We start from the raw sequence: 19,629 nt of genomic DNA, 5'->3' as shown, positions 1-19,629 counted from the left end.
TTTGGGAAAACACAAGCATAAGTCAAAACCAATGCAATGAAGATCACATCCTGAAACTTAGTCTAAGGTTCCTCTCCATGCCCAACATCCCATATTTGCTCTGCAAGTACACCTTGCATTAAGAAAAATTGTTATGGCCCTGTCTGAATGATGGGCCGCACTGGTGGCAACTAGTCCTGCCCCCACCCCGGCCTCCCCCCGACCCCTGCCCATTGGCCCAGGAGCCCTGTTTCAGCTGAGTCCACGTCCATGAGTCCCTTCCTCAGCGATTCTGTAGGCTTGCCAGGTCTCCAGCTCCACCACAGCCCTGCCCTGCCCAGCCATGGGCCCCACTGATTTGGACCCAGGCCATGGTCTGATCTCAGCTCTGCATTTCTAAGGGCTCCTTGGGATTTCTTGTTGGAGTTGTATGGTTGTCTTCGTTCTAAATTCACAACAGAGACCATAGGAGGAGGAAAGCTCTGTGATGAGAGAATAGCCTTTTAATATCACTAGGTTATTGAAAGTAAGTCTTTTTTGAAATAAAGAGGTTCATTGATATCAAGTTTCAGGTTCCTTCCACCCACTTTTAGGCAATCAACTGTGGCATCTAATCAAGGAACACTGAGATGGATTCACCTCATCTGACTTCAGGCAAATGCTGGGTGCCTAGTTCAAGCTGTCTGGTTCGAGATTTGAGATCTGTTTGCATAGTGCTTTGAGAGCTTTATTTCTGACATTTGCCTTTGGAAAGACACCAATTCAAGCTAGTGCTTATCTGAGAAAGTTCAGTGCACTGGAATAAATTTTGACCAAAGGGTGGAAGAGACTAAAATGGCCATTCAGCTTCACCAACTCTTCAGACAAGGCAGTCATGTCATTAACATAACTATTTGTTTTTAATCTGTAACTAGAGCCAAAAATGTTACTAATGAGTGAAAGTGGAAAGTGGCAAGAGCTTTATAGCTATGCTCCGCCGCAGCATCACAAAGCACTGCTGACAGGAGGATACACTCACCCCTGCCATCTCTGTCACGGTTCAAGACCAAACGACAGTGTGGAGACTAAATAGGCTTGGATAGCAGAGCATTTAATCATGGATGTATGCAGTTCTACAAATTAGATGACTTCCCTGCACTGCAGCAACCATGTGATCACTGCCCCCCCAGCTGTCACAATCCTGCTAGGGTGCAGGGATGGGTGGTGACATGCCACTGTGGCCCCTCGGGCTTGCACTGCAGCAGCCTGAGTACCTTGTCCTGTCTCCCTGGTCATGGGCCTCAGCCAGCTCCTGGTGCAAACACATCTGACTCACTCCTACCTTTGTTGTTTAATGATTGTGATGGGGACTTCTCCCTTCTGTAAAGCCAACAAACGCTCTTGTCCTTGGAGGAGGAGGAGGAAAGCAAGACCGGATGTCCCTGTCCCAATGTTCCAGGTCCCAGTCAGGAGCACATGGCTGCAATGACCTTAGAGAGCGAGAACGCAGGCCTTTTCACTTGGCAGTCACTTCCACTTTGGAGCAAGCCATCTCCATCACTGCTCCCTTTGCATTTTTCTACTCTATATCACAGGGCAGTTCCAGAGTTTCTCTTCAACAAGTCATTACTATTTTCTAATGCATTTGCTTTGTTTTCTGGATCATTCTTCTGTTTCTCCAGTTTCTGTACTTTTCCCACTAAAACCTTGTGTGCAAAGGTACAACCCCACACCAAGGTTGCACATTTTTCCTGGTTCCCCTTATACAGGTTGAACCATTCCTGAAGTTGGTTTCCCAATAACCCAGGATTCTCTACCCTCCCCTTCCAATAGGGGCATGCATCTGGGTCGTTAAGAGGTCCCATTCATCCTCCTATCCAGGGACCAGACATTCTTCTTTCTTGCTCCCCTTCCCACAGTTACCTGTCATTCATGTAATCATTACCTCGCTTCTGACACCAACGGACAGTGTAGACACTTGGATACCAAGACATTTTAACTATAGATAAACACACTTGTTTGAGTTCCTTGTCTTGTGGGAGGTATGGCACAGTGCAGAAGGAAGGTTGGGCAGGTCAGCATTGTGGTCGCTGCCATGCAGTGTGTGGTCCTGGAGCTGGGCCATGGGGTCCCCAGGCCTCTTGCTCCATTCTCTCTCTGGATACCTTCACTGGTAGGATCAGGTAGAGAAAACATGATTCTGACCAACCTGTTCAAGTTCCTGTGGTGCTTAACACCTGGCTGTTGCCATCACTGGAGCGCAAAATCTGCCTCCCTGGAAGATTCTCCATGTGTTTGCAGCTTTCTCAGTGATTGACAGGGTATGCATGCTGGAGGTGCTTCTCCATTCTTAAAATTAGACTAAATTTTTAACTAACGTTCATTCGCTAACACTGTAGTCAGCCAGGCCCAACCCATGCCAGCTGCTACAACCTTATCCAGTGAAACTGAGGTTACAACATAAGCTTTTGAAAATACTACGTTTCCAACAGAAAGTGTTTTCCCATATTCCTTTGCAAGTTATTGCAATGTTTTATTTACCTTACTATTAAAAACCTGGCACTGCAACTCTTGTGTGAATTTCTTAACTTCTGTTTTCAGTCTTTGAATTTATTCCATCTTTTGTTTCTGCTGAATTCATCATCCATCACTGCCATAGGTATCTTGTCAACTTCTAAAACCTGCTTCTGAATAAGCTGAATATTTTCTTACATTTTTTTCACTACAAGAAATTTTTTAGAAGACTAAAATATCTTTTGTTCCTCTCTAGGCACCATCTAGGAAAACTGGACTGAAGCAGAACAGGTGTCTTCATTAGTGTCAAAGTTCCACCCTGATTAGTTTCAAAAAATGAGAAGAATTTCTGAATTGTATGAAGAGATTTAATGGAGTGGAAACTACACAGAGGTAATTATAAGGTAACATACACAATTACATCTTTTTTTTCTTTTTCCTTTACACTATTTCTTGAACAGAAAATCTGAAGTAGGACTATGAACCATTTAACAGTTAGATTCATGGAAGATTCAGGAAGAAAAAAGACTACCAGGGACCAGATTTGTCCCATTTACTTTTCTCACTTTGAGGCACAACAATTAGAGAAAGAGCTGGTTTAGGTTTTAAAAAGCCTTAGACTTCAAAATGTGATTTAGCCCAGATATACATGCACTGCCCTCCACAAAAACAAATTTTTTGTTGTTTGTATAAAGAAATAGGGTAAATGCATTCCTAACTTTAATTTAAATATAGACAAAATAGATTTGCATATAAGTGCCCTAGCAGACTTGTCAACTCTGTCATTATCCAAACTTACATAGGTCTAGACCTGCACTATTCAGCCTTGTAGGTATCACTGTGGGTAATAAACTGACCCAAATATTGTGAGCCGAGCAATTTGTGATTTTGAGATACTTCTGTAACAGTTAATCTAATAGGACATGGCGTGGGCCTGAGCACTGGCATGCAGTCACCTATACTGCAAAATTGCTAGCATAATCCCTAGCATATCTTCGTTAAGACCGGCTAACTTTCTCCCAGACAAAGCCTGAGCCAAGGATCATTCTCAATAGCAGTTTGAACACAGCTGGTCTATTTAGGAGGGTAAAAGAGCTTAGTTGTAAAGAAAACTGCGATGCTGTGCCAATTAGCCTGAGGTCCAAAAAGTCTCTGGACTATCTTATTTGTTAACATAGCCAAAGTCTTAATGGTGGAGTTTGCAGTTGTATTTTTCTACAGACTGTTTTCAGTGACAGATCTTTCTTTATTTTTCTCTTCTGAAATAATTATAATTATTTACAACTTTTATTAAAACTATCATGAGACAAATCTTACACTTCTCGATGGCTATTTGATTTTATCAGTCACCTGCTATTTCAGTTTAGCAGTATATATGACTATATTGGCCTTCTGAGAATTATGTCCTTATTAAGAAATTAGAAACCTAACTGCCCTGTCCTTGTTCCTTATAAACAGAACAGATTTCTACTCGAATAAGAATTACACTAAAGAAATACAGACTAACCCTTGATCAGATAGCAAAAAAGGACCCACATAAACAAACTAAAAAAAAGAACCACCCCTCAAAACTTCCTTGAATGTCACAATTAAAATTCCATTATACTGAATTTCATCACACAGTCGTGATAACCTTTTGCAATCCAATGTAGAATATGTGTTCAATTAATTGACAGTTTGCTTGCTATGGACTTCACTAATAGAAATAAATTCAACAAGAAAAAACATTGTTTGTTTGAATCTGAAAAACATAATTAAATAATATGATATTTAAATTCTTCTATGATGAGTATCAGCAAAAGGAAAGCAATTCAACCTGTAATCTAAACACTACAAAGCATTGTATAACCTGCATTTCCTTATTGTTCTTCCTCTTCCTCTTCTTCTTCTTCCTCTCATTTTCCTTGACCTTGACCTTGACCTCAAGGTCTTTCTTTTAATTTCTTTCTTTCTTTCTCTTTCTTTCTTTTTTTTCTTTCCTTCTCTTTCTTTCTTTTTTTCTTTCCTTCTTTCCTTCTCTATCTGCCTTTTGTCCTTTCTCTTTCTCTTTCTCTTTTTTGGTCTCTCTTCCTTTCTATTTCTCTTGTTCATTTTCACCCTTTCTTTCTCTTTCTTTCTCTCAGTGTCTTGCCTTGCCCCTCTGGATCTCTGCCTTCCTGCAATGTGGTGGTTCTTTGCATTAGTTTGAAGAAAAAAAAAAAAAAAAAAAAGGCAGTATTTCTCCTGGGAGTTTCTCCAAGACAGTCATTTTAATTTTCTACCTTTACAAAAGACAGATCAGTGCTCTGTGACCAAATGAAAATGATCTTGGGAGCCAACCTTATGTATGCAAATAGAGAGGTGAATGTTATTGCAAAGATGCATATACTTTCACTTAAACCCTCATAAGACATGGGTATTGTTCTACAGTGGCTGCCTCCTGACCTGCAGATACTGAGGTAGATTGTTGGTGAGCTATACACTAATGAAGTTCAGAGTGCCAATTACTGACTTGTTAATTTCTCCTTTAATGATGAGAAAATGTGTCCCAGGTGAGGATTTTGCATGTTAACACATGACAAACCTAGTAATGTATTTTGTTACTGAACATTGTTTCCAGTAAAGTACTTAATCTCAAAATATGCTATTAAATTTTAAATTACCATCAAGCTGGAGTTTCTTATTTTAAAATTGCAGGGTGGTTTTGTATTAAAAATATAAAAATACCTCTCTGGGGAGATGTGGATCATTTTCCTAAAGGAACTTTAATTAATTTACTCAGATTTCATATCTACTCTTTTACTCTGGGAACCCTTAACATAACTTAAAATGCAAATATTAAAAATTCCCTTTATTATGGAGGAATTACAGACTTTTCAAAGTGTGTTACATTTCTATAACCCCAAAAGACAAACCATACAAATCAGAATGGAAACAGTTCTCATTTTTTAACAGATTACAATCCTCTTTTTTCTTTAAACACTGCAAAGATACGCTGAGTTTTAGAATTTCACCCTGAAGAGAGCTAAAATGAACTATTTATTATGAAGAAGGAACAGACAAATAATATAGGGAGAAATAATGCCTGAATTTCCTACAGTAGTATCACATGCAGAGATGGGATGCTGTGTTTGTGTCCAACAGTGTCCCACTGATGGAAACTCAGATGTGCTTAGCCTGGTCTGTCCTTGACACTGGCCTACCAAACATGTACAAGTGCAAAAAGAATATGGTAAGAGAAGAATTTAATTTTGGCACACGAGAGTAAGTTGGTTAGGTTTTTGCAATCACAAATCTTGAATTCCTTTCCTTTGTGTAGAATTCATGTCAATTGACTTACTGTATCCGAATATCAGACTTCCAAGCCTGAGACAATCACTTCCCTTTGTAATCAATAATGAGAAATAGGCACATATGGAGAGTGATTTATCTACCTTATCTCAAAAATCAATCTTAAAGTGGGAAGGATCAACCCTCAAGATAATTGTTTGCTTGCAACGAGAAAAAGGAAAGTTAATTTGGACTTAGTTGTTTAAATTAGTGTTAAAGGCACCTATGGATTACACCAGTGGACATGATGCCCAATGCATGTAGTCAGGACTTCTCTATGAAAGGTACAAACATTACCCACCTTCACCCATCAGTTCAAAAATAGTTTCCCTAAACTATCAAATCAATTCACTGGATATAAAAATAAATTACTGTCTGCTAATCTCAACCTTTCAGATGAAACTTTTTGGTTCTTCAGTTCAAAAAAGTTATATTTCAGGTGAAAATAAATTGCTTTCTTTGGTACCTGAATTACTAGATACCTAAATTATTTCTGCATAAGAAGGGTATTTTCCTATGAAATCAGGCACCACCTGTGTGTCTTTTTAAATCCCACATCTTTTTACTGATTTCAATTGACTGACCAAACAGTCTTCAAGGATGAGTGGCAGAAGTCACACCAGTGATTATCCCATCAAGCTTAAGTTTAACAAGTGCTTGAAACAGACTGCGAGGATGTGTTTGATAGAGCTTTACTTAAAGATTTATAGAAAAGCTGATAAACATACAAGGGCAATATGCAGCTGTTTCAAAAAATTCAATAATATGGAAAGATAAATATATGTATGGCAATACTTGTGTTCATAACTTAATAAGTATAATAACAGACACCTTTAAAAGGTTTGAAGATATAGAGACTGATTCTGCACTGTCTTCCACTTTGCATGGTTTAACGCTTTGCACAGTCATTTATGCCATAGCAAAAAGGACTTAAAATAACACCAGCTATTGTAGCATTCATAGTGTTACCTGACACAAGCTGAAATTATTGGATCAGGTCCCAAGTGTAGAGAATCAGCCAGATGGCTAATAACCCATACAGCGTACCCCCAAAATCAGGGGAAAAACATCTCAGTCACTGCAGTAAGCTATGAATCTGAATTTCATGAAGTGATCTGAATACCTGAAGAGAATATTTCTCTAAAAGTCAAGGGTTCAGCTCATACTTGGAGCAACAGTTCAAGTTCTCATTTGGTTTTATGAAGTTCATTAGAGTTAGCCAGTGAAAAACTTCTAACAAATAACTCATTTAATTAATTCTTTTTTTTTCCCTTTTCATGGATTATATACTATTATCTCTATTGTTTTCAATTTACCTATGAAAAATGCATTCCTCCATATCCACTCTCTTGCTACAGCTACTTTTCCTCTTTTTATTTTTTTTTTTTTTTTTTTTTAGCGCGATTAAAACAAATGCTAATAGAAAAGCAAACCATGCTTAGTACACAGACATTTTAGATTTTGGTGGTTGTGTGATGGTACTTTTTCTGCTCAGTCCATTGGCTCTTTTAGAATCCTATCACAAAGATTACTGTTACCAATAAGAACATATTCTCCACTGCAGCAATTACCCTTGCAGACTCCTTGTATATAAAGCTATCTCAACATCATCATCAGTCTGGACATGGCTCAGAGCAACAACCAGACTGTTGCATATGATTTTGTCCCATGGAAGTAATCTTCTAACTGGGCTATCTTAAACACCAGAGATGTAAATACAGTAGGTGCCTACACAGTGTTCAGCTCTACCACAGGATTTCCTAAGGCTGGAGAACTAATCATTAATCCAGTATCTCTTCAGATCCTTAATTTACTGTAAAGAAGACCATAGTGGGAGAGGACAAAAATGCCTATTGAACTATAATATTTTGGGAGTAGCCCATGTACATTGTAGACATACATAGTCAGAGGAACAACATAAACTTTTTTTGATAGATGCATTTCCCGCGGATATCTGCCTAATATTTTACTGGGATTTTTTTGTTTGGTCGGTTTTGGTTTTTAGAAAGGGGGGGTTATAAGTTTATATTTTGTAGAAGATATTCAAACTCTGAGATTTAGGTTCTTACAGTTGCATTGTAACTAATCAATCTACTCATGTATTAAAAGAGTTGCTGATCTGAGGAACATAAAAGTGAATACAAAAACTTGTTTAGAAGGAAGGATTGTGCCAGTAGCACAGTACTGTTTTTTGAAAAAGAATGCAGAAACAAAGAGATATAGCTGATTCTTTAAGCTTGTCCTTCTTTGTTTAGGCTAATATGATCTTTGTTTTATCGGAACTGGCAAAAATACTATGAACAAAGAACAATGCACTGTCAATGTTATAAGAAGTGAATGTTCTTAAAAAAAAGGAGCAGCTGATTTTTACATGGTTCAAGCTCATGAAATCAAATCATCACTATTTCATCACTAGACGAGTTTGAAAACTGAAAAATATTTCATGACCATATGTGTTTCTTTAATATGAGGGCTTTTTTTGGCAACCAGTCATTTTTCAGGGAGCTGGTAACTATGCATCATTTAGAACTCTCCCCTACAAAACTGTGACGCTGGGTACTGAACTGTGAAAGCTCCATGTGTTACCATGGCTTGGCACCCATGGAGCTTAATGCTGGTTCAAGAACAACAGCAATATTTATACAGTACTATTCATACAGGATGTCTCATGGTATTCTATAATGGGGAATAAAGTAGCAGAAGCAAGAAGCTAAACAAACACTCTGCCAAAAGCCCGTCTGAAAGTATTGGATTTCAATCTATCCATAGCAAGAGGCAGAGACTCAGATCTTTTTGATGACGAAAGACTTTGATTCTGGAAGTGTGGAGGTGCATAATGAAATTTTAATGAAATAAAGAAATTTTTCTTCCCTTCAATTGACTTTAAAAATGAGAGGTTGAACATGTCACAGACTCTGTGCTCTGCAGGGGCTGAGAAGGACAATGGGAAATTACGAATTCATGGATACGGAAACAATACAAGCAGTGGAAAAGATAAATAAACTGGAAATGCTTCAGGCAACTGTTGTGGAAACTCCAGTTCTGGAGCAATATGCACAACTTTTTCAGTCTTAGTAAAAAGATTTGTGATAGCAATTTGCATTGAGGGAAAACAGCACACTAATTTTCTTAGAAGTCTAGAAAAAAAAAAGAGAAAGACAAAGTTGCTCAGTATCACCAAGCCTGATATTTTAAACCTGTGAATGGAAGGGAGAGAGGAGGAGAGGGCAGGGGTGGGTAGGGAAGCCTATTTTTTGAGGATACTTAAAGGAGGATTTTTGTGCCAGGTTGCTCTGGATTCTTTGAAAATGCCGGAAAGTTTTCAGCTAGAATCAGCTGGAATAAAAGTTAAAGAGAAAATATATATTTACAGTGTTTTAAGATTTGTGCCATACTGTGTGCACATACTACTGTGCACAAATGACATATTTATGGTATAAGCGATTGCATATTTCAATCAAATTGAAAATTTTCAATGGCATTGAATTCTTGGCACTAGATTTTCTGCTGTTGTCAGCCATGGCTATTTTACTGAAGATGAGGTTGTTTTAGCACAGCAGATTAACTGAGGACTCATCCCTAATAGCTTTTCTTTTTCTTTAGGATAGCATACATACAGTTTCCTGTTGTGTGAGGTGATCAGGTTGTTTGCAAGCTGGAGATGGTGTGAGACTTGTTTTGGTAATTCCCAGCTAGAGTGTGATCCCCTGGGGATTCACAGCCAACAGTTATAATTTAGAGCAATACCTAAATTGTTCAAATTCATGCAAGTGCAGGAACACTTAGAGTTTTAAATATCAGAAGCTGTAATCAGCCTCTTGGTAACTATGTTTCCAACACACACACATGCAGAGCCATGAAGAACCTTCTCCCAATTATTTTAGTTTTGTAAAACATAATCATCAGTACATTATTTTTCTTCACAGAAAATAAACACTGGAGTTCTTAGCTTAAAAGAATAGCATTTATTTCATGTATTGTGATGTAGATAACCTGCATTGATCTCAGATCTGTTAAAGACATGTCTAATAATTAAACTTCTAATTGATTAATGACCTGAAATTTAGCAAGCAAAACCAAAATCACCTTTTGAAAGGTAACAAAAATAACATAACAATGTAAAGCAAGGTTCCCTTTCTTATTATTATTGTCTTCTGCACTGTTAGAGGGGTATCTGCTAATTCCTAATGTATCTACCTCCCAGTGACCTATTCTTATCCTACAATCCCTGTTCTTCATTCCATTCTGCTGGAATTCTCTCATGCATCATTGTCCCAATAAAACCTTCAAAAAGCTAGGTCAGGAACAGTCTTAAATTATTTTAATTTCTAATGAAGCAGAGAATAAACAACACTCTAGGGACTGAGAAACACTGTAACAAAGAATTGAGGTCAATGAGTTCCTAAATTTCTCTGGACCTGGACAACAATACTAAGTAAGTGACAGAGCACTTACATTGTACAGACTTTGCACAGACAGAATTTTTTCCTCTTTTTTTTTTTTCCATAAGACATTTCATAAGGACAGTAGTAGCTTCCCGTGGGCAGTGAGTAATGTTAGGAGAAAGAATAGATGTCCATGAAACAATTTCTAAAGATCACAGATTTGTGTGGGTGATAATATTGTGTACTAAATGAAGCATGAAACTGAGAAGGCAAATTTCTAGATGGATTTGTATATTTGGAGTGTTACACAGAAACAACACCACAGTTCAATCTATTTTAAAAACTTGAGCAACAAAGTAAAGGTTAGGCTTTTTTGGGTGATACTGATTTTTGGTGAAGTTTCTTTCTGATGCTGTTTATAGATAACATACAGCAGTGATCAAAACTCCAGCTGTGTCACTACCTCTTGAGTGACAATTTTATGTCTAAATAGGTTACACAGAGTCAGGTGAATAGGTTAAGGAACAAATGAATTCTGTGGTTCTGATTCAAAATAGACAGAAAAATATAGTGAGATTATCTGCTCACATCACATTTATTGAATGTCACTTTAGAAAACTGTAGTACCTACTTCTTAAACATGACGGTTCTGCTAGTTGAGACCACAGGTTGATGAGATCTTTCCTCTTTTCCTGCTGGGTGCTATCAGGCAGTGTTCTTCCAGCTCTGCATGTCTAGTAGATGCCGTCGTGTAACCCAACTGGTATCAGCCTACTGAGATGTCAGCAGCAATATGTTCTCCTTGATAACTTCAGACTATTTCAGTTCATTTATGTTAGAGAACTGGCTACAAGTTTTTATGCAACAAGACTTTATACAATAACTATGACTTTATCAAGTACATCGCTGGGGTGGGTTGACCCCAGCCAGCAGCTAAGCACCCGCATGGGTGTTCACTCATTCCCTGCCCCTTTTCCCCCAATGGGATGAGAAAGACAATAAAAGAAAGAGTGATAAAGCTCATGGGTCAAGACAGAAATAGTTATGTAAGTTAAAGAAAGAGGAAAAAATAATAATGCAAAGGGAATAATTCACCACCTCCCACAAGCAGAACAATGCCCAGCCAGTGTCTGACCCACAGCCACCATGGAATCCAAACCCTTTACCTTCTTCTTTGTCTACCTCAGTTTTTATTGCTGAATATGACATTATATGGTACGGTATATCCCTTTGAGCAATATGGGTCAGCTGTCCTGGTTATGCCCCCACCCAGTTACCTGACCACGCCCCAGCCTACTTGCTGTGGTGGGAGAGTGAGAAAAAGAAAAAGCCCTGTGTATTGGGTTTTCATGGCAAGGTTTTGGTACTGTGAATGGAGAGGAGAGAGGAGGAGAGGGCAGGGGTAGGTAGGGAAGCCTATTTTTTTTGTTTTGGTACTGAGAAGATGCAAGAAACTGCCTCCATGTCGAATGGAGCCACTTCCAGACAGCTCCAAGATGGACCTGCCACTGGCAAAAGCTGAGCCAATCAACAACAGTGGTGGCACCACTGAGAAAACATACTTAAGAATGGGTAAAAACAGCTGCACAACAACAACCAGTAGAGAGGAGTGAGAATATGTAAGAGCACCAGCCCCGCAGCCCCCCAGGTCAGTGCAGCAGGAGGGCAGGAGGTGCTCCAGGCGCTGGAGCAGAGATTCCCCTGCAGCCCGTGGGGAAGACCATGGTGAGGCAGGCTGTGTCCCTGCAGCCCAGGGAGGTCCACGGGGGAGCAGATCTCTACCTGCAGCCCAGGGAGAGAGGAGCCCACGCCGGAGCAGAGGGATGTTCCTGAAGGAATCTGTGACCCAGTGGAAAGCCCACGCTGGGGAAGGCTCCTGGCAGGAACTGCAACCTATGGAGAGAAGCCCATGCAACGGCAGATTTTCTGGCAGGTTGTGTGACTGAGTGGGGGACCCACGGTGGAGCAGGCTGTTCCTGAAGGACTGCAGCCCAGGGAAAGGACCCACACTGGAGCAGTTTATGAAGAATTGCAGCTCATGGGAAGGACGCACATTGGAGAAGTTTGGGAAGGACTGTCTCCTGTGTGTGGGACCCCATGTTGGAGCAGGTGAAGAGTGTGAGGAGGAAGGAGCAGCAGAGACAATGCATAATGAACTGACCCCAACCCCCATTCCCCATCCCCCTGTACCACTGCAGGGGAGGAGGTAGAGAAAATCAGGACTGAAGTTGAGCCTGGGAGGAATGGAGGGGTATGGGGAAGGTGTTTTAAGATTTGGTTTTATTTCTCATTATCCTACTTTGATTTGATTGGCAATAAATTAAATCAATTTCCCTAAATCAAGACTGTTTTGCCCATGATGGCAACTGGTGAGTGATCCCCCTGTCTTTATCTCAATCCATGAGCTTTTTGTCATATTTTTTCCCCTGTGTTTTCAATGGAGGGGGAGTGATAGAGTGGCTTGGTGGGCACCTAGCGACAACCCAAAGTCAATCCAACACACCCTGCCACTGTGCAAGCACTACCCAGCAACAACAAAAACACTAGGGTGTTTTTAACACTGTTTTATAGTCACAAATCCAAGACACAGCATCAGGTAGGCTGTTGTGAAGAAAGCTGACTGTACCCCGCTCAGTATAGCAGTTCAGTAGAAAAACTTGCTTGCATAATGAAAATGTTACTGTTTCTAAGGAATTCTTATCCATAGTAAGAGAAAGTTGGGATTTCAAACACAGATGTTCTACCATAAAAATTCCTATATGCTTTCCAATGGGAATAGGACATGTTTTCCTCCACTGTATCTTTACTGCTTAGTAGAGACCAACTTCAGTATTTTCAACTTAAAATAATCAGACTTACTCCCTATCTTCTGCTCTTGCTCTGTCCAAAAAAGAACATAAATATCAAGTAGTACTATCATATTATACATGGGATGAAGCACTAGATCAGACTACTTTTTAACTCAGTGTATGATTTAATGTTTCCAAAGACACACTGATTATAAGGCAGTATCAGTGACTTTTGAATTTCTTCACAATGACATTGTAACCTTTATGAATGGTTGGCTCTTTGTGCTAATGATATAGGAAGTGAACAGATGCAGTTCTCTAGTGATGAGAGGTGCTACTTTGGATGGTTGCTCTTTTTATGGTTTGATCCAAAATCCATTAGTGTCAGTGGAACTTCTTTCATACTCAAAGGTCAGCATGCTTCAATGGATTTGCAAGACTGGGCTGAATTACTAGGCCAGATGTACCTTTCAGGTTATTATGAAAAATTTTATGAGTTCCTAGTAAAAAATTCTATAAAGTTTTATCAGAAGCCTTAGCTGACATTGACAACTATAATCTACAAAAACACTCCTAAGATTTCTGAATTTTTGCTCCAAAATAATATTAGAGTGCTGTTAAAGAATACTTAGGAAAAAGCAGTTTTAAAAAGTATTTTAATTAAATAAAACAATAGAAACATATTTAAAAAATTAAAAAAAAAATTAGTAATTTCCCTGTCAAAATGCATGAAGATTTTCAATAAAGGTGTCAACCAGCCTAAGCACGACATCATGTTATATGTCTCTTTCCTAAATTGTAATCTATCAATTTTATTTGCTTCAATTTATGCTGTAGATTTGTTCTTATGAACAGTAAAACCAGAGCCTGGTTAATGAAGGCAAATATAATGAGTGCCAGTTACCGAAAAGCATATGTTTTCAAGATTACCACCACCACTTATTTATTTATTTATTTATTTATTCATTACATTTCTTACTTATTTATTTAGTTAGTGGAAATTTTGAGGCTCTGAGATCCAAATACACAAACTAGTCTATACAATTTTCCATTGGAATGGCAAGGAGCATATGCAGTATCTGTGTTTGTATACATTGATAGAGGAATAGGGATGCACAAAAGTGTCTAGCTAAATTGCTAACTGTAATAGCCAGTGCTGATTTTTTTAAATGGCTTTGATTAGGTTTGATTGGACACACAAGTCATATGTTATATGATTTGATGGTTTATTTCATGACTGGCTGACTGCAGCTCTTTATAATTAGGTTTCCAGCGTACACACTGTTTAAAATGAGCTTGTCATGAATATGCTTAATACTCAATTAAAAATGAATGTTTCTAGGAAAACTCCCACTGATAAACTTATTCATTAGAACAAGCATCAGAAGAATGGGAATTGGGTGTCTTAATCAAGAGAATAAAATTCTGGTTTTGTATGGTTTTCCATTGAATATTCACACTCAGTATTTTTAAGATATTTATCTACCACTCCTGCAAATTCTTGTTTGTTTGAACTAGACAAGCAAGGGAACAGAGCATGATACTGAACACCCATGAAAGCACAGGAAATATACACAATTCATCAGAATCTGTTTAGGACTAGCAAGCTTCTCAAACTGTACTATAATAGCAAAACATGCCAAAGGAGTACAGAAATTAATCTGAAGTCCCTTTTGGCTTTAACAGACTAAATGTGCTTATTTAAGTCATTTCAGTGTTCCAAAGGAACACAATTTAAGGAAAAGTGTATTGTTTCTTAAAGATCCTTTAAGATCTTTTCATTGCACTTTCTGCCGTAGTAAAAATGACTCGAAACTAAATGTGTCCGTGATCTTCCTTAAGTTGCTATAAATACATAAATCAAAGTACAACTGTTGTTCTTGCTTTATGATGAAATATTTTTCAGCTAAAGCCAATTATATTTGCAGTGGCTTATCACAGCAATTATATGAAGCAGCAGGCCAGTCAGTAATGACTTTTTTGTTAGGGGAGTGCTAAGAACACTTCCAGCAGAGCTCCATTACCTGGATTACAATCACAGCTTTAAATTAGGTACCAATGCAAGTAATTTAGTTTTGTTTTTGTACTTAATTGGTCATTAACTTGTTCATGCCAATAATTTTATTTCTATGCCACTCACTCATTAAATACTCCCTGAAACATCTATCCAGAAGCATTCCTTGCTGCAAAAGAAGCAAGAACTCCTTATAAAACATTTCTATGTCTGTGTGCCACCTTTATCTCCTTGTGAACAAATTTGAATGACAAAACATTCTTTTTCCATCATAGTAGCTGTGCGGTCATTAACATAAGTCAATAGGAGGTTGGTAATTGCTGTTCTTGATCGAGCAACATTTGCATGTAGTCCAGCATCTTGCTGCTGTTGGTGACTAAAACCACATGCTCATAAGGAAGCTTAAATGAACAATTCTGCAATAACTTTGCTGAGAGGGGAAGTTTCTTCCTATTCCCAATGGCTACCTGTTGGTTTATGTCCTGAAATAAGATAGTTTGTAACTTTTTTTTTGAAAAAGAAATAAATCTAATTCCATGCAAATGTGAGTGCTCTCATTATCCATATAAATGTTTAATCCTTTTTAAAATTCTGCTAATCTTTAAGGCCTCAGTGATATTTTTGTGGCAATGAGCTCTCTAGGTTAATTATGCATGTGCAACAAAGTATATCCTTTTATCAGTTTTAAATTTAAATCCTGCCTATGTACTGCTATACACAGGAACTTTATAAATCTATATTGTGCAATTTTCTGCTCCAGACATTTTCCTCAAGTGAGCTGAGGAAGCCCTAATAGGCTCTTCCCATCTCTGACTCCTCTCCTCAGTGTGTTTCTCCATAAAACTGATTTTTGGGTCAGCGGACTTGGTTTAGAGCTGTGTCTAAGGTAGAAAGTTAAGTGCAGACTCCTCCAAACAGCTTAGGAAGAAGGTCAAAATGAATGATCGTTCTGGAGTAAAAACTAAACAGATTTTTGACGCCATACTCAGACCAGCCTGCTCAGACCAGGCAGTAACCTAGGATAAATAATAAAGGAAAACATGTGAATATGCACGTAGTCCACAATTAGTGCGGTTGTCAGTCCCTCCATAGTGACTGGACTACAAATCATTTTTTAATCTAATCTAGCCTTTGAGCTAGGAAAGCTAGGTCATTTAGTTCAGGCAATAAGGACTTAGAGCTTTTACATCCAGAGGTCCAGCTGCTCCTCCCCAAGAGACATCTATCACATTTGTTAAATTTTAAATACAAGTTCAGTGATATTCAGATATATGCTGTGTCCAAACACCAAGGGGATTTGTGCAAACAGGTTTTATATAAGAGGCACTGTTTTGAAGAATTATTAAACAACTGATTAAAATTAATGTTGTGAGCTCCTCCTGCTGACTTTTTAACATCAGCCAAATAACATTTGGATGATTAGGTAATTCTCTATTCCTGCAGAATTCTCACTGATTTGAGAGTTTCTTACACAGAGACTTCGTAAGGTTATTTTCACTCATGTTAGTTCAAAGGGAAAGATGCGGGAGAAGAAAAAGATGAAGGGAGATTATTAATAAGAATAGAGCAGCCAGCTCTTGAGATAACAGGAAGATGAAAGTGATATATTCAGGTACTGGAGTCTGAGAAAAAAGATGAACGATAGTGTAACAGGTAACAGGCCCTTTCCATTAATGGCTCATGCAAAAGCTGTTGGACCAGTTTCTTGGAAGATAGCACCAGCAGCACATGCCTAGAATCAACCAAATGTCTTACTTGGGATCAAGCCCTGAGGAGCAAACAGACTCCTGCACAACTGTGGTGGGTTGACTTTGACGCCAGGCACCCACCAAGCCGCTCTATCACTCCCCTCCTCAGCAGGACAGGGAGGGGAGAAAATAAGATGGAAGAAACCGTCGTGGGTCAAGATACAGGCAGTTTAATAAAGCAAAAGCAAAGACCACATGTGGAAGCAAAGGAAAACAAAAGATTTATTCTCTACTTCCCATCAGCAGGCGATGTCCAGCCACTTCCTGGGAAGGAGGGCTTCAGCATGTGTAACAGTTTCTCCAGAAGACAAATGTCCTAATAACAAATGCCCCACCCCCTCCTCCTTTCTCTTAGCTTTTGTTGCTGAGCTGATGTCATATGGTCTGGAATATCCCTTTGGTTAGTTTGGGTCAGCTGTCCCAAAGCAGCTCCCAACTTCTTGCCCACTGGCAGCCTACTGGTGAGGGGGGGAATGTTGGAGACAGCCTTGATGCTGTGTGAGCGCTGCTCAGCAATAGCCAAAACACTGGTGGGTTATCAACACCTATGCTCGTTTTGGCTGGGATAGAGTTAATTTTCTTCCTAGTAGCTGGTATAGTGCTGTGTTTTGTGTTCAGTATGAGAAGAATGTTGATAACACTGATGTTTTCAGTTGTTGCTAAGTAGTGTTTAGACTAAGTCAAGGATTTTTCAGCTTCTCATGCCCAGCCAGCAAGAAGGCTGGAGGGGCACAAGAAGTTGGGAGGGGACACAGCCAGGGCAGCTCACCCAAACTGGAACAAGGAAGGCTGAAATTCACAGGTGCCAGTCAGAACTGCATGGCTGCTGACTGTTTATTAAGAAAAATGAACACTGCAGTAAATCTGGAGACTGAAAAAATGTGCTACATGACTAAGGACTGCTGAAAGACCTGAGAAATCATGAATAAACTTTTCAGCTGGAAAACATTACACTGAAAAATTCTTTCAAGAATTAATTAGAAGTCTGTCTAGATTGAAAAGATGCTGAAGAAGACTGAGGTTTCAATGATGAATCATAGAAAAGTAGAGCTTGGAAAGGACCACTAGACTGTCTTCAGTCCTTGGAGATTAAGACAGGATAATGGAGATTAGAAAATGGAAGAAGGACTGGGAATGAGAAAGTGGTGAAGGCAACTTTCAATCCTGATATTAATACTTATGATGAGAGAAAAGCTGTTGCATAAGGAATAGTAGCACATAGAGATTATCAGTAACAGAAAATGGAAAAGGTGGAAAAGGACATGGGGGTGATGCTCAACAACCGGCTGAATATGAGCCAGCAGTGTGCCCCAGTGGCCAAGAAGGCCAACGGCATCCTGGCCTGTATCAGAAATAGTGTGGCCAGCAGGAGCAGGGAGGTGATTGTTCCCCTGTACTGGGCACTGGTGAGGCCGCACCTCAAGTCCTGTGTTCAGTTTTGGGCCCTTCACTAAAGGAAAGACATTGAGATGCTGGAGCGTGTCCAGAGAAGGGCAACAAAGCTGGTGAAGGGTCTAGAGCACAAGTCTTATGAGGAACGGCTGAGGGAACTGGGGTTGTTTAGCCTGGAGAAAAGGAGGCTGAGGGGAGACCTTATTGCTCTCCACACCTACCTGAAAGGAGGTTGTAGTGAGGTGGGTGCTGGTCTCTTCTCCCAAGTAACTAGCAAAAGGATGAGAGGAAATGGCCTCAAGTTGCTTCAGGGGAGGTTTAGATTGGATATTAGGAAAAATTTCTTTACCGGAAAGGTTGTCAGACATTGGCACAGGCTGCCCAGGGAAGTGGTTGCGTCACCATCCCTGGAGGTATTTAAAGGGCGTGCAGATGTGGTGCTTAGGGACGTGGTTTAGTGGTGGACTTGGCAGTGTTAGGTTAACAGTTGGACTCAATGATCTTAAAGGTCTTTTCCAACCTAAATGATTCTATGATTCTATGATTTTATAGAATGTTCACCAGGAAGAAAGCAACCACCACCATTGCTGAGATCCTGAGGAGTGATAATAAGATAGAGAATGTTGTCAGCAAGAAATTATCAGCTTTGTGTTAATCTAAGAAACTCAGAAAACTGAAAGGAAGAACTTGCAGTACTAATACCTACTCTGTGAAGGGATAGTGGAATGTCAGCAGAAACCTAGAAGAACAACAGTAAGGACTGGAACACATTTGAAATGTACCATCTTGTCAGAGAGACAGAAACAAAAGAAAAATAGTGAGAAGTATCACCCTATTAATAAGATCACCAAAGGTTTATAGAAACAAAGCAAAGATATCAGTAAAACTAAAGAAGTCAAAGATTATTTTGGAGAAATACCACAAAAGCTATTCTACTGGGGGAAGAAAAGTTAAGTGTCCATAAATACTTCTTATGACTCCCTTGTCAATATATTCCCCAAAAAAATAAAAGAGAGAAAAAATCCATAAAAAAGCAGTGATAAGACTCAGGCCACAATACTGTGCATGTTTCTAGCAAGGAAAAAGCAATTCAAAAGTGATCATCTGTAAAGAAAAACTACTAAATTATTGGAGGAATGAACAGTATATCATATCTGGAAATGATAGAATACTTGAGATTTGGTCTAGAAAAATTTGATGGGGAAACACAGCTGTCTGTAAGTATATGGAGAAAAAAATGAGAAAAATAACAACTTTTCTCCAGGACAATGTTAGAATAAGAATTAAACGGGATGGGCTGCCAATTGATATAGTTAGCATGAAAATCAGAATATGTCATACAGTCATCTCATCAGTGACACCCTAGAATAAATAATTATTGTTATTTTTATTATTATTGCTATTATTATGCAAAAGAAGCCACTTTGATTCCACTTCTTTTTAAAGATTTGGAAGTTGGATTACATGAGGTGGTTTCTCCCTAAGAAAGGGTGTAGGGTTAATGAGTTGGGAGGTCTGTA

Source organism: Haliaeetus albicilla, chromosome 15, assembly GCF_947461875.1.
Source record: "Haliaeetus albicilla chromosome 15, bHalAlb1.1, whole genome shotgun sequence".
In the NCBI taxonomy this organism is placed as follows: Eukaryota; Metazoa; Chordata; class Aves; order Accipitriformes; family Accipitridae; genus Haliaeetus; species Haliaeetus albicilla.
This window is presented reverse-complemented; position numbering follows the sequence as displayed.